General features: G+C 36.5%; 1 pseudogene; it reads right to left on the bottom strand.

Moving 5' to 3' along the window:
* Positions 1-266: 266 nt before the first annotated feature.
* Positions 267-901, bottom strand: LOC143388258 (putative ribosome biogenesis protein RLP24 pseudogene; annotated as a pseudogene).
* Positions 902-11,361: the final 10,460 nt, after the last annotated feature.

Genomic DNA, 11,361 nt, shown 5'->3' with positions numbered 1-11,361 from the left:
TCTATAACATAATAAAGGGAACATTTTACTGCAAAGAAAATTTGATTTTACCTATCACTGGCCATAAATTTTTGTAATTACTTATTAAATAAATGCTGCCTATTGCCATTATCCAAAAGGCATGACCATTCTGTCCACAATCCACTTGTGCATTTATAAAGAGAATTTTCATGATTTACATAAGCATGTCTATCAATGAAGACATTACAATGAGGTGCAATCTAACATCCATAATCTGATGCTTTGCAGATAGTAATGTAGAACAGTATTTGTAATCACCTTTCACTTCAGTGACCTTATATAAAAATTAATTATTTAGAATTAAATTCTAAGTCTCCAAAGGAGATTTTCAAATGTACACATAGAAATGATTATAGAGTAAGATTTTTAAGAAACATCCTCCATGTCCACATCCTGTTGTAACTGCTGTACCATTTTTTCTTCCAGCTGCTTTCCTTTGCCTGCAAGAGGGGCTCTGATAAGATGGATGTTTTGCTTGACTTCTTTAATGTCCTGAACTTTCTGTAGCTCTTTATTTTTCTTCAATCTGTTCACTATAAATTTAGCTTGGCGTTTCTGTTTGATCTCTTCAACTCTCTTCATTGCATCAATAGTTTTATTCCATAGTTCTTGCTGGTATTGGACAGGTTCATTTCTACGTTTTTCAAATTCAAATGAGTTATCCACTGTAAGCTCTTTGCCAGCTGCTTTCCGGAATGCTTTAGTCCACCTGACCTTGCGAGGATTACGCTTCTTTTTAAAGTTCTTATGACATTTGGATTTACAGAATCTGAATACCTTGCAATCATTGCGGACGAACATCATGCCGTGGCCGGGGTAGATGGGCCCTGAACAGAAATAACACTTCTCCATACGCATGTTGAGGCCGCGTGGGTCCCCACCGACATTCTCTTGGATTCTTGCCAATTGCCCCACCCCTGATGCTGAAGCCAACAGGGTGCCCAGTCCACCCTCCCCTCCAGCACCAGGAGAGTCTAGAACTTGCTTCTTCAAATCTCCCTTCCCTGAGTGGGTCAATGTCTTGATGGGACCCTCCCCCGCCCCAGGTGCACACCGACACTTCTCCTAATGCATCCTGGCTGGCCGGCTGGGAGCCACAGACGACATGTCACATGAGGGGACATAAGGGGGCTCTCACATTTCCCACGCCTGGGCTCCTGGGCCCCCAGCATTCATGATGGCTGATTTCAACATGAAAGGGCCCCTTGAGAAGGAGAGCCCCCCTCCCTTTTCCCCTCGCCTCTGCTAAGCCCCACTCTACAGCTAAACACTGTCTGAGCCTCCCTCCCTCTGGAGCACCCTCTCACTCACCTGCCAAGCCTTCCCCAGACTGCTGCAGCCTCACCTCGCAGCCTCTGCCACCCAGGATGAGAATCCCAACGTGGGGTGGGGGGCTCAGGGCTCCATACTGCAGAGGAGAAAGGGGGGTCAGTCTGTCCTAAAGGTATAAGCCATTTGGCCAACCATAGGCCAGAATGACTGAATAAATCTTCGTGGGTGCTTTAATGCTCTGAGGACAGGAGGTCTCCCAATCTCAAATCCAAAGACAGGCAGAGCAGTGAAATTTCCCATGAGGCCTTCCAGGCATCTGCCCTAAATTTTCGAAGTGGCATTTTTTTAAACCTTTTATTTTGACCTAATTTTAGATTTACAGAAAAGTTGCCAAAAATAGAACAGATAGCTTCAGTACACCCCTCACCTAGCCTTCCCTAATATTCACATCTTACATAACCCTAGTAAATGATCAAGCCTGAGAACTTATCCTTAGTTCAGTACAATCACCTGAACTTCACATCTTATTGGATGCTGGGTACAGTGGTGCATGTCTGTAATCCCAGCAGCTCAGGAGGCTGAGACAGGAGGATAGGGAATTCGAGGCCTGCCTCAGCAAATTAACAAGGCCCTAAGCAATTTAATGAGACCCAGTCTCAAAATTTAAAAAAAATGAAAATAAAAAAGGGCTGTGGATGTAGCTCAATGGTAAAGCAGTCCTGAGTTAGATCCCCAGTACCTAAAACAAAACAAAACAACTCTTATTGGAATTTCCCGTTTTTCTACTAAGATCTTTTCCTGCTTCCATCACCCCATTCTGGACACCACACTGCATTTAGTTGTTATTTTTCTTTTGTGTCCCTGATCAATTTGTTGCCGCAGTACTGCTGCAGCAAAATAACCAGGGGGTGACAAACAACTTGTGTAGATTGATACAGCAGGAGTGGGAGCCATTTATTGTAGGACAGAAGGGGTATATATACATTCCACACAGATTATCTTAATTAACATAAACTAGATACAGCAGTCAACGAATCACAGTTAATGGCTTGCTGGTACCACCTCACAAACCACTCCCTCTGGCAAAATGCCAGGCGCCATCCTGACTTGTTTACAGACCTTAACATTGGTGACATTCCCTCAGTCTATACTCATCTTTCATGATCTTGACAGCACTGAGGAATAAGTGTTTTGTAGAACTGTGGGTTACCTTGTGTTTTCTCAAGATCAGAGGGAGGCTCTGCAGTTTTGGCAATACCACAGAAATGGTGGTGGTTCCTTCTCAGCTCACCATATCAAGAGGCTCATGTCTCCAACATGTTTGATTACTGGTGGTGATGACCTTGATCACTTAGTTAAGTTGATGTCTAAAGGGTCTATCCACTATAAAGTTACTATATTTTTCTTTTGAATTAATACATATCTTGGGGAAAATACTTTGATATATATGTACAACTATTCATAACTTTATAATTTAATTTACACATATATCTTTTTTAATTTCTTTGTTTAGTTGTAGATAATTGTTATACCTTTATTTATTTTATGTGGTGCTGAGGATTGCACACAGTGCCTTACACATGCAAGGAAAGTGCTTATCACTGAGTCACCACTCCAGTCTGAAACAAGTATATCTTTATCATACAATATAGTAATTTGACACATATATTGATAATAATGGTGTAATTATCATTTTGCCTCCTCAAATACTTATCATTTCTCATTTTGTTTATCACATTTATTTTCTTCTAGTAATTTTGAATCATATCATATATTGTTGTATATATAGAATAGAACACAAGAACTAGTTAATCCTACCAGTGTTTGTGCCCATTTCAAAATTTGCCTACAACTAAAGATTCCAAATGTTCGGCACGTTTTTTTAAATATTCATAAAATGTCAAATTATTTAAACATAATGAAAATGATGCCTGTAATCCCATAAGCTTGGGAGGCTGAGGCAGGAGGATCATAATTAAAATCCAGCCTCAGCCACTCAGAAATGTCCTAAGAAAATTAGGAAGATTCTGTCTCAAAATAAAAAAGATAAAAGGGCTAGGGATGTGGCTCAGTGATGAAGTGTCCCTGGGTTTCATTACAGGTGCAAAGAAAATAAATAAGTAGAATAAATAAAATAGTAAACTGCTTATCCACAGAAAAACTTGGAAGAATCAAAACACTCTTTTAAACAAAAACGTAGACATCAAAGTGTATAACACGAGAGACTGGGATTTTGCCTCAGAGGTAGAGTGAGCAACTAGCACATGTGAGGCACTGGGTTAAAACCTCAGTGTCACATATAAATTAAATAAAGATATTGTGTCCACCTACATCTAGAAAATAAACATTTAGAAAATAAATACTTTTAAAAGTGTATATCATTATTTTTTTCAGTTAAAATGTTTCATTAGTGATTAAATAAATACTTTGATCAAAATCAAACCAAAGTTGCATATGGTCAATGCAGTTGAAAATTGTACTAGATTTTTTTTCATTAGTGAATATGACTCTCATGGTGAGGGTGTTGAATCCTGCAGAAGAGCAACAGTTACTGGTTTGGTTTGGTCTCAAATAAATTATGGAATGATCCCCTGGTTTATGTTGTAGCTAGTGCATCCATGGTTACTTTGCAAAATCCTGTGGTGAATAGATGCCTTGGAGGACCTAAAATTCTCTGTGGAGAGTGAATTTAGGCTAAAATATTACAAGCTTAGTGAGTTTAAACTGAATTTATTTTCTCCCAATAATCTGAGGCAACAACTCAGTTGTTACAACCTCCATGGAAGATGTAGGCAGGCCTACCTAATATCAATTTATTGGTATTTTTTTTTCACTCAGCATAACTCCATCAGTTGACTTGTAGGTATGATGTGAAAAGCAGCATGAAGAAAAGTAAAACCTTCTGCATAGATTAAAAGAAAAAAAAGGGACTCATGGACAAGCTGAATCCTGCTTAAAATAGTATGAAGGAACTGTCATTTGTAGAAAATGGCAGGATACAGAAAGTTCTTTTCATTATCTCCACCCTAATAAATGCTTAAAAAAAAGAAAAGATCACCCAGTCATTTCTAATGGAAGAATAACCTTCTCTGGAACAAAGACTAAGTGAGTAAATATCCAAAAATCGATGATGTGGTGATGGAAATGCAAACATACTGACATTCATTAGAGGTCAGGAGAGTTACATTACAAGGATTTTTTTTGATCCTTCAAAAAAAGACAAATGCTGTGTACTGATGTTTATGTGGGCTCTTTCTCGTCCAGCAAGGGGTTTCACGGAAAATTGTAGAAGAGACTGTGTCTGTGAAGTCACTAATAAAGACCTCTGGACATCAAGCAGGAAACAGGTCCCATTTTATTGTGAAGTTACCATGTATATATACTCAGGCAGTAGCTTAGCAGATTACAGGCAGCCACCAATGCAATTTCTGCAGTGACCAATCAAGGAGTGAGCAATGGAGCAAGAGCAGGGAATTCAACACATAGCCTCATGCGCAGGGCTGTGCCAAAGGGGTAAGTATTTTGCTCTTCACAAGACCTAGCATGGGATAGTGTGTTGCCACCCAGGCACTCTTAATGTATGCCATGAAGGCAGTATTCCATGAACTTGACTCTAAGACATCATTGTGGCCTCGCCTCTCTAAGATTTTTTGAGGTTCAAAGTTTTGCCATACTTCTGGTCTCTTTCAGATGAGATCATTGTGGTCAGGTGATATAGGGGTGCATCCACCTCATTACAGGAGTTTTGCTACCTTTACATGGGGACACAGCACCAAGTCTGCTTATAAATAATTGATGCTTGAAGTCTCCTTGGACTTGCATTGTTTAACAGAGATCATTAAGTTATCACTTTCTGGCAGTAAAATCTCATCTATCAGCAATAAGATAAATATGGTGTACTAAAGATTAAACACTTTCATTCAAAATTAAATTTAATCAAACTATGTTAAAGATAGCATTTTGTAATTATTAGTTTTATTAGATGTATTATTTGGTAATTTATGGTATATATTCCCCCATTGTGACAGAACAGCTAGTTCAATGACCTTTTGGGCCTTCTTTGCCTCAAGAGAATCCAAGTTATGTGCAGCTCTGACTTGAGAGCATGTCAGCAGGAGGAAATCTCCTGTCTGTTCTTGAGGTCTGTGAAGGGTCTTTGCCACAGCTTCAGTAGAATTTTATGTTATAATCGAGCAAAAAAGTGCTCACATTCTGTACTGTTCCCAAGTGGGTTGTTCTTTACTTCCTCAAAAAATATTTCTGAAAATATTCTTTTAAAAAACTGTTTATCATTGAGGGGTTTATTGGCAGAAGCCATATGGAGATGTGATAATTTTTAAAAATTCAAGGTCTTTTTTAGAGAAAAATCCCCACATAAATGTAGAGGGCTTTATGTTATTGTTATTGTTGTTGGTGGTGGTGGTTTGTGTCTTATTTCCGCAGCATCCCCAGCTTATAACTAAGTGGGCTTGAGTCATGTTCTACTAGGACCTGTTATGAAAACACCCCTATGTCCCAGATGTTGGAGTCTGCTGGAGCAGTGTTTTTCTAACTGTGGTACCAATGCCAGCAGCTTCATACTCATAGGATGGCTATGAATTCCCATGCACAAGAATTATCTGGAGTGGCCGGGGTAGTGGTTTCTTGATTGGCTAGTTTCCTCGTTAGCCTAGAAGGTAAGAGGGATTCTGAAAAATGACACCATAAGAGTCAAAGGCCTTTACCAGAATGGGAGGGGGCCTTCCAGGGAGGTGCTTGAAATCCTGTGATTGGAAGAGGCCAGGTAAAACCTGGTGGATGCTCTAAAACAGAATTCATTAATGTAGCACCTGATAGCTGTATCCACACCACTCTATTTTATTTATTTCTTTATTTATTCTTTTTTAACAAAAAATTTATATTGGAACACAGTTAGCAAGGTATTTGTTGAAAGGTACTAGATTTGAACTCTCAATAGGTCATATTATCCATAATATTTGCTCCTGGTGATTTATAGAACATCATCATTCAATAATTTTCACGATTATGGAAATGTTCTGTGTCGATCGTGCCTAATTCAGTAGCTTCAAGCACATGATATTTTGGCATATAGATCCTGTGACAAAAAAGCTGAGTTTGTCAATTTGATGGATTACATGGACAATGGCCACAAGATTGGGGAGCACCATTCTAGGACACCAAGGCAGAAAATGGAAGCATTTCCTCTAAAAACTGGAATAAGACAGGGATGCCCGTTTCCACAACTTCTATTTAACATAATTCTTGAAACACTGGCCAGACCAATTAGACAAATAAAATTAATTAAAGTCATATGGATAAGTAAGGAAGAACTCAAATTAGCACTATTTGCTGACAATATAATTCTATACCTAAAAGACTCGACACATTCCATCAGAAAAGTGCTAGAACTAGTAAATGAAGTCAGTAAAGTACCAGGATACAAAATCAACACCCATAAATCAAAGGCATTTTTGAATATCAATAAAAAATCTTCTGCAAAGAAAATGAGAAAAACTACTAACTTTGAATAGTATAAAAATTATAAAATCCTTGGGAATCAACATAACAATAGCTGAAAGAACTCTACAATGAAATCTACAGAACCCTATGGAAAAAAGATCAAAGATGACATGAGAATATGGAAAGATCTATTTTTTCTTGAATAGGCAGAGTTAATATTGTCAAAATGACCACACTACCAAAAGCACTATACAGATTTAATGTAATTTCAATCAAAATCTCAATGACATTCCTCAGAGAAATAGAAAAAGCAGTCATGAAATTTATCTGACAAAATAAGAGACCCAGGATAGCTAAATCAATTTTTAGCAAGAAGAGTGAATTAGGTGGCATCTCTATACTAGACCTTAAACTATGCTACAGATCAATAATAACAAAAAACAGTATGGTATTGGCAACAAGATAGACTTGTAGACTAATGGTATAGAATAGATAACACAGAGACCAATGCCCATAATTAGAGCTCTCTTATATTTGACAAAAAGCATAAAAAAAATGTACATTGGAGAAAACGATATCCTCTTCAAAAAATAATGATGGGAAAATTGGAAATTTATATACAATAAAATAAAATTAAACCCCTATCTCTCACCATGCAAAATACTCAACCCAAATTGAATCAAGGACCTAAATATTGAACCAGAGACATTGTGTATATTAACAGAAAAATAGGCCCAAATCTATCTGGTTAGTGCCTGACTTTCTTAATAAGACTTCAGAGCACTATAATTTATATTAAGCAACAATAAATACTATGGATCTAAATTAAAAAGGTTCTTTTCATCAAAAGAAACAATTGGTTAAGTAAATAGGGAGCCTACTAATGGGGAACAAATTCTTACCACATGCACATCAGATATAGAACTAAGTTATAGAATATATAAAGAACTCAAAAATCTGCAAACCAAAACAACAATAACCCAATCAACATATGAGCCAAATAACTGAACAGACAATTCTCAAAAGATGATATGCAATCAATTGACACACATATAAAAAATTGCTCAACATGTCTAGCAATTTCATAAATGCAAATCAAAACTACTCTGATTTCATCTTACTCCAGTCATTTAAGAAAAAAAAACAACAATAATTGTTGGTGAGGGTGTGGTAAAAGGCACACTCATACAATGCTGGTGGGACTTCAAATTGGTGCAGCCAATCTGGAAAGCAGTGTGGAGATTCCTTGAAAAAACTGGAATGGAACCATTTGACAGAGCAATCCCACTCCTTGTTCTTACACAAAAGACTTAAAAAAGCATACTACAGGGACACTGTCACATCAATATTTATAGCAGCACATTTCACAATAGCTAAACTGTGTAGCCATAATAGATGCCCTTCAGTAGATAAATGAAAAAAGATGTAGTATATGTACACAATGGAATATTACTCGCCATTAAAGGGAAAAAAAATTATGACTTTTGCAGAAAAAATTGATGGAGCTGAAGAATATAATGCTAAGTAAAATTTACAAATCACCCTAAAACAAACACCAAATGATTTCTCAGTAAGGATGCTAATTCATAGCATTATGTGTTAGGGAACAGAATGGAAAGATTACATTAACTTCAGATAAGGAAAAGGATAAAAGGGGAGAGAAGGGAAGGAAGGGGGCATGGAGGTAAAAAGGACAGTGGAATGTAATTGTTATCATTACCCTAAGAACATGTATGAAGCCACACAAGATATAAATCTACTTTGTTTACAACCAGAGATATGAAAAATTGTGTTCAATACATGTAATAAATGAAGGAAGTTGAGTTGATATTCTACTTTTGCTAAAATTAAGAAGATGCAGAACATGAAGTGGATAATGATAGGTGCTTAGTCCATGTTGACTGGGTGACAGATGAGGTAATGGGTTTGTTTTGCTTAAGAGTTCAGCTTATTGCAATAAGAATGTATGCATGCTGAGAGGCTGGCACAGTATCATTCTGAGAATATGTGTTTTGCTAGTTTGAAAAAAAGGGGAAAAAGAGGTTATATAGAGCATAAGGCAAGCATAAATACATGTAACATGAATTGTAATGCATTATGTTATCATATTTAAAAAATAATTTAAAAAATGAATACATAAAAAAATAATAACATAGATATTAGGTCATTAAGTGGTGTCATAAATTAAGCAATCCCCAACATCTTATTCATACATAAAGGTATACTGAAAAATTTAATAATTCATTTAAAAAAAAATTAAAACACTACCTTCAAAGATAATAACATTTGACAGAAGTAGATTTTGGTGGTTGACCTTTTGTTTTGCATTGATAATATGACTGACTTTGAACATTCAAGTGTTGTATAGTGATAGCACTGAGCCTTTACAGGTACTTTCTGTTTGTTAAGAAGTTATTGATAGTGAGTGGGGGATAGGTAGAAACTATGGTGTTTGCAGTGAACTGGTCTTGATGGATGGCACCCCTACTATCTCAGGGCAGACTGTAATTAAAGAATGATGGAAGATTCATAAAGGGAGGTGTGATTAGTGTAGGAATATGCAGTGGCATTTATACCACAGAAGGTGTAGTATTGGTTTGCAGGTGGAGTCAAGAGAGAGCCAGTTAACTAAGGGCAATATGGAAAAGTACAGGTACCGAGGCTAGCAATTTTTAGGTGGCTTGGTCTTCTACAGAAAAACCTCCCCTCCACACAGGAACATAGGCCAATTCCCTTTGCCTAGTTCCCTACACAGAGGTCTGGTTTGTTTCCTGCTCTGAGAAACCTAACACATATACTTGCCTTGTGCTATATATAGCCTCTTTTTTTCCATTTCTGCAAACTAGCAAAGCACATATTCTCAGAGTGATACTAATCCAGTCTCTCAGCACCCACATATACTTATTTCAATAAGCTGAACTCTATAGCAAACTCTACACATTACCTCATCTGCCACCTAGTCAACATGGATCCAAGCACCTCTCATTATCCCCTTTATTTTCTGCATCTTCTAAATTATAACAAAGTGGGAAATCAACTCAACTTCACAATGGCAAACAGAAATTTGATGGTTCTCCTATAGCACATCCCTGAAAACACAGGGTGTAGAGACTCTTTTCATTCTTTCTCCTGTCAAATCCAAAGAGCATTATATTATCTCTATACCCTCATCCCCTCCAAATAAAACCAAGGCCTACAAATCTCAAGACATAGAGGACGCTAAATAGGCTTTCTGTCAAAAATAATGAGGAAATGAATAAATAAATTAGGAAAACCAGTATGACATGCTACCAGTTTACTGCTCACCACAACTGCTTTCAAGAGAAAACATTCTAAGGTTTTGAAGTAATGGTGAGATGGTGTTTGTAGCTCTGCAGAGAGCACAGGTCCATAACTGAGAAGCTCAGTGTGGCCATTGGTTTCTCAAAAACACAAGGTTTGGAGTGTCCAATTTATTTTAACAGAGTTTTTGTCTTTTTTTGTTGTTGTTAAATCAAATGTGGATTGCTTTGCAACGTAAGAAAATGTTAAAGGGTAACTCTTACATTTGTAATGAGTAGTTGTCAACGAAGTGAAAGTTTGCTTTAATAGCTAAAATGTTCTAATAGCTTCATTTAGGTACACTTAGAATTATGACACACATTTATCCTACGTATGAGTATGTTTTGATATAAGTATACCCTATGGATCAATTTCCACATTCTCAGGAATATTTCTTCTTCTGCTGTTTTTGTACCTTATATTTATATCATCAAGAACTTAGATAAATCAAACTACTCAGTACCGTTTTTGGTGTCTAACTTATTTCATTTAGTGTAATTATTTTGATACTTACCCATTTCTGAGTGTTTCATTAGTGTCATTAAGTCCTCACTTGTTTGAATTCAATATTTTTTATCCAAATGCTTCAAATGAGAATATTCAAAGAGATTTAGATATAATAACTTTATTTTAAGAGTCAGAGAGACAGAAATATCTTGTGGATGGCATTGGAATTTTAAAAAACTTATAATTTTCCGATAGTTTTTATACATGGTGTGAAGGTAATTTCATAAAATAATTTAATGCACCTGTGTTTTGACTGTGACCACGTCACATAGGTATGTTGTAGAATTTTCCACATGCAGCATCATGTCACCTCTCATACCTCTCATAATAATTCAAATTTCTGAGAATTTTTTATTTTTAGATTTGCAATGCTTATCTTTTAGAACAAGGTTTATCATTTAACTTTCATTAGCATTTGGATCATTTACAATTGATGTCTGCTCTGTAATTTACAAGTTCCTCTGCATGAAATAATGATCTAACATTTCAGTTATAAAATTTTTGTGAAATATTTCAGTCTTAATTAATGTATTCATTTAAATTTTAAAGTATATGTTCAGATGTTTTACTTGAAATGCTCTAAGATGTAATTCATGAGCTCTTTACCCTGGCCTAATATCTATGTTTATTTCTAACCCTTGTTTGATGTTGTAAATCTTGACATGCTCTCCTGATAATGTTCTAGGTCTATATTTAAAATGATGTCTGGGTGCAGTGACCATCACCCAGTGCTTTAATTAATTCTGCTGTGAAAAATTGGGAAATCCACCTGAAATTGCC

The sequence above is a fragment of the Callospermophilus lateralis genome, unplaced genomic scaffold (assembly GCF_048772815.1).
Source record: "Callospermophilus lateralis isolate mCalLat2 unplaced genomic scaffold, mCalLat2.hap1 Scaffold_10229, whole genome shotgun sequence".
In the NCBI taxonomy this organism is placed as follows: Eukaryota; Metazoa; Chordata; class Mammalia; order Rodentia; family Sciuridae; genus Callospermophilus; species Callospermophilus lateralis.
Note: the sequence above shows the minus strand (reverse complement) of the source record. Positions and strands in the feature narration are given on the sequence as shown.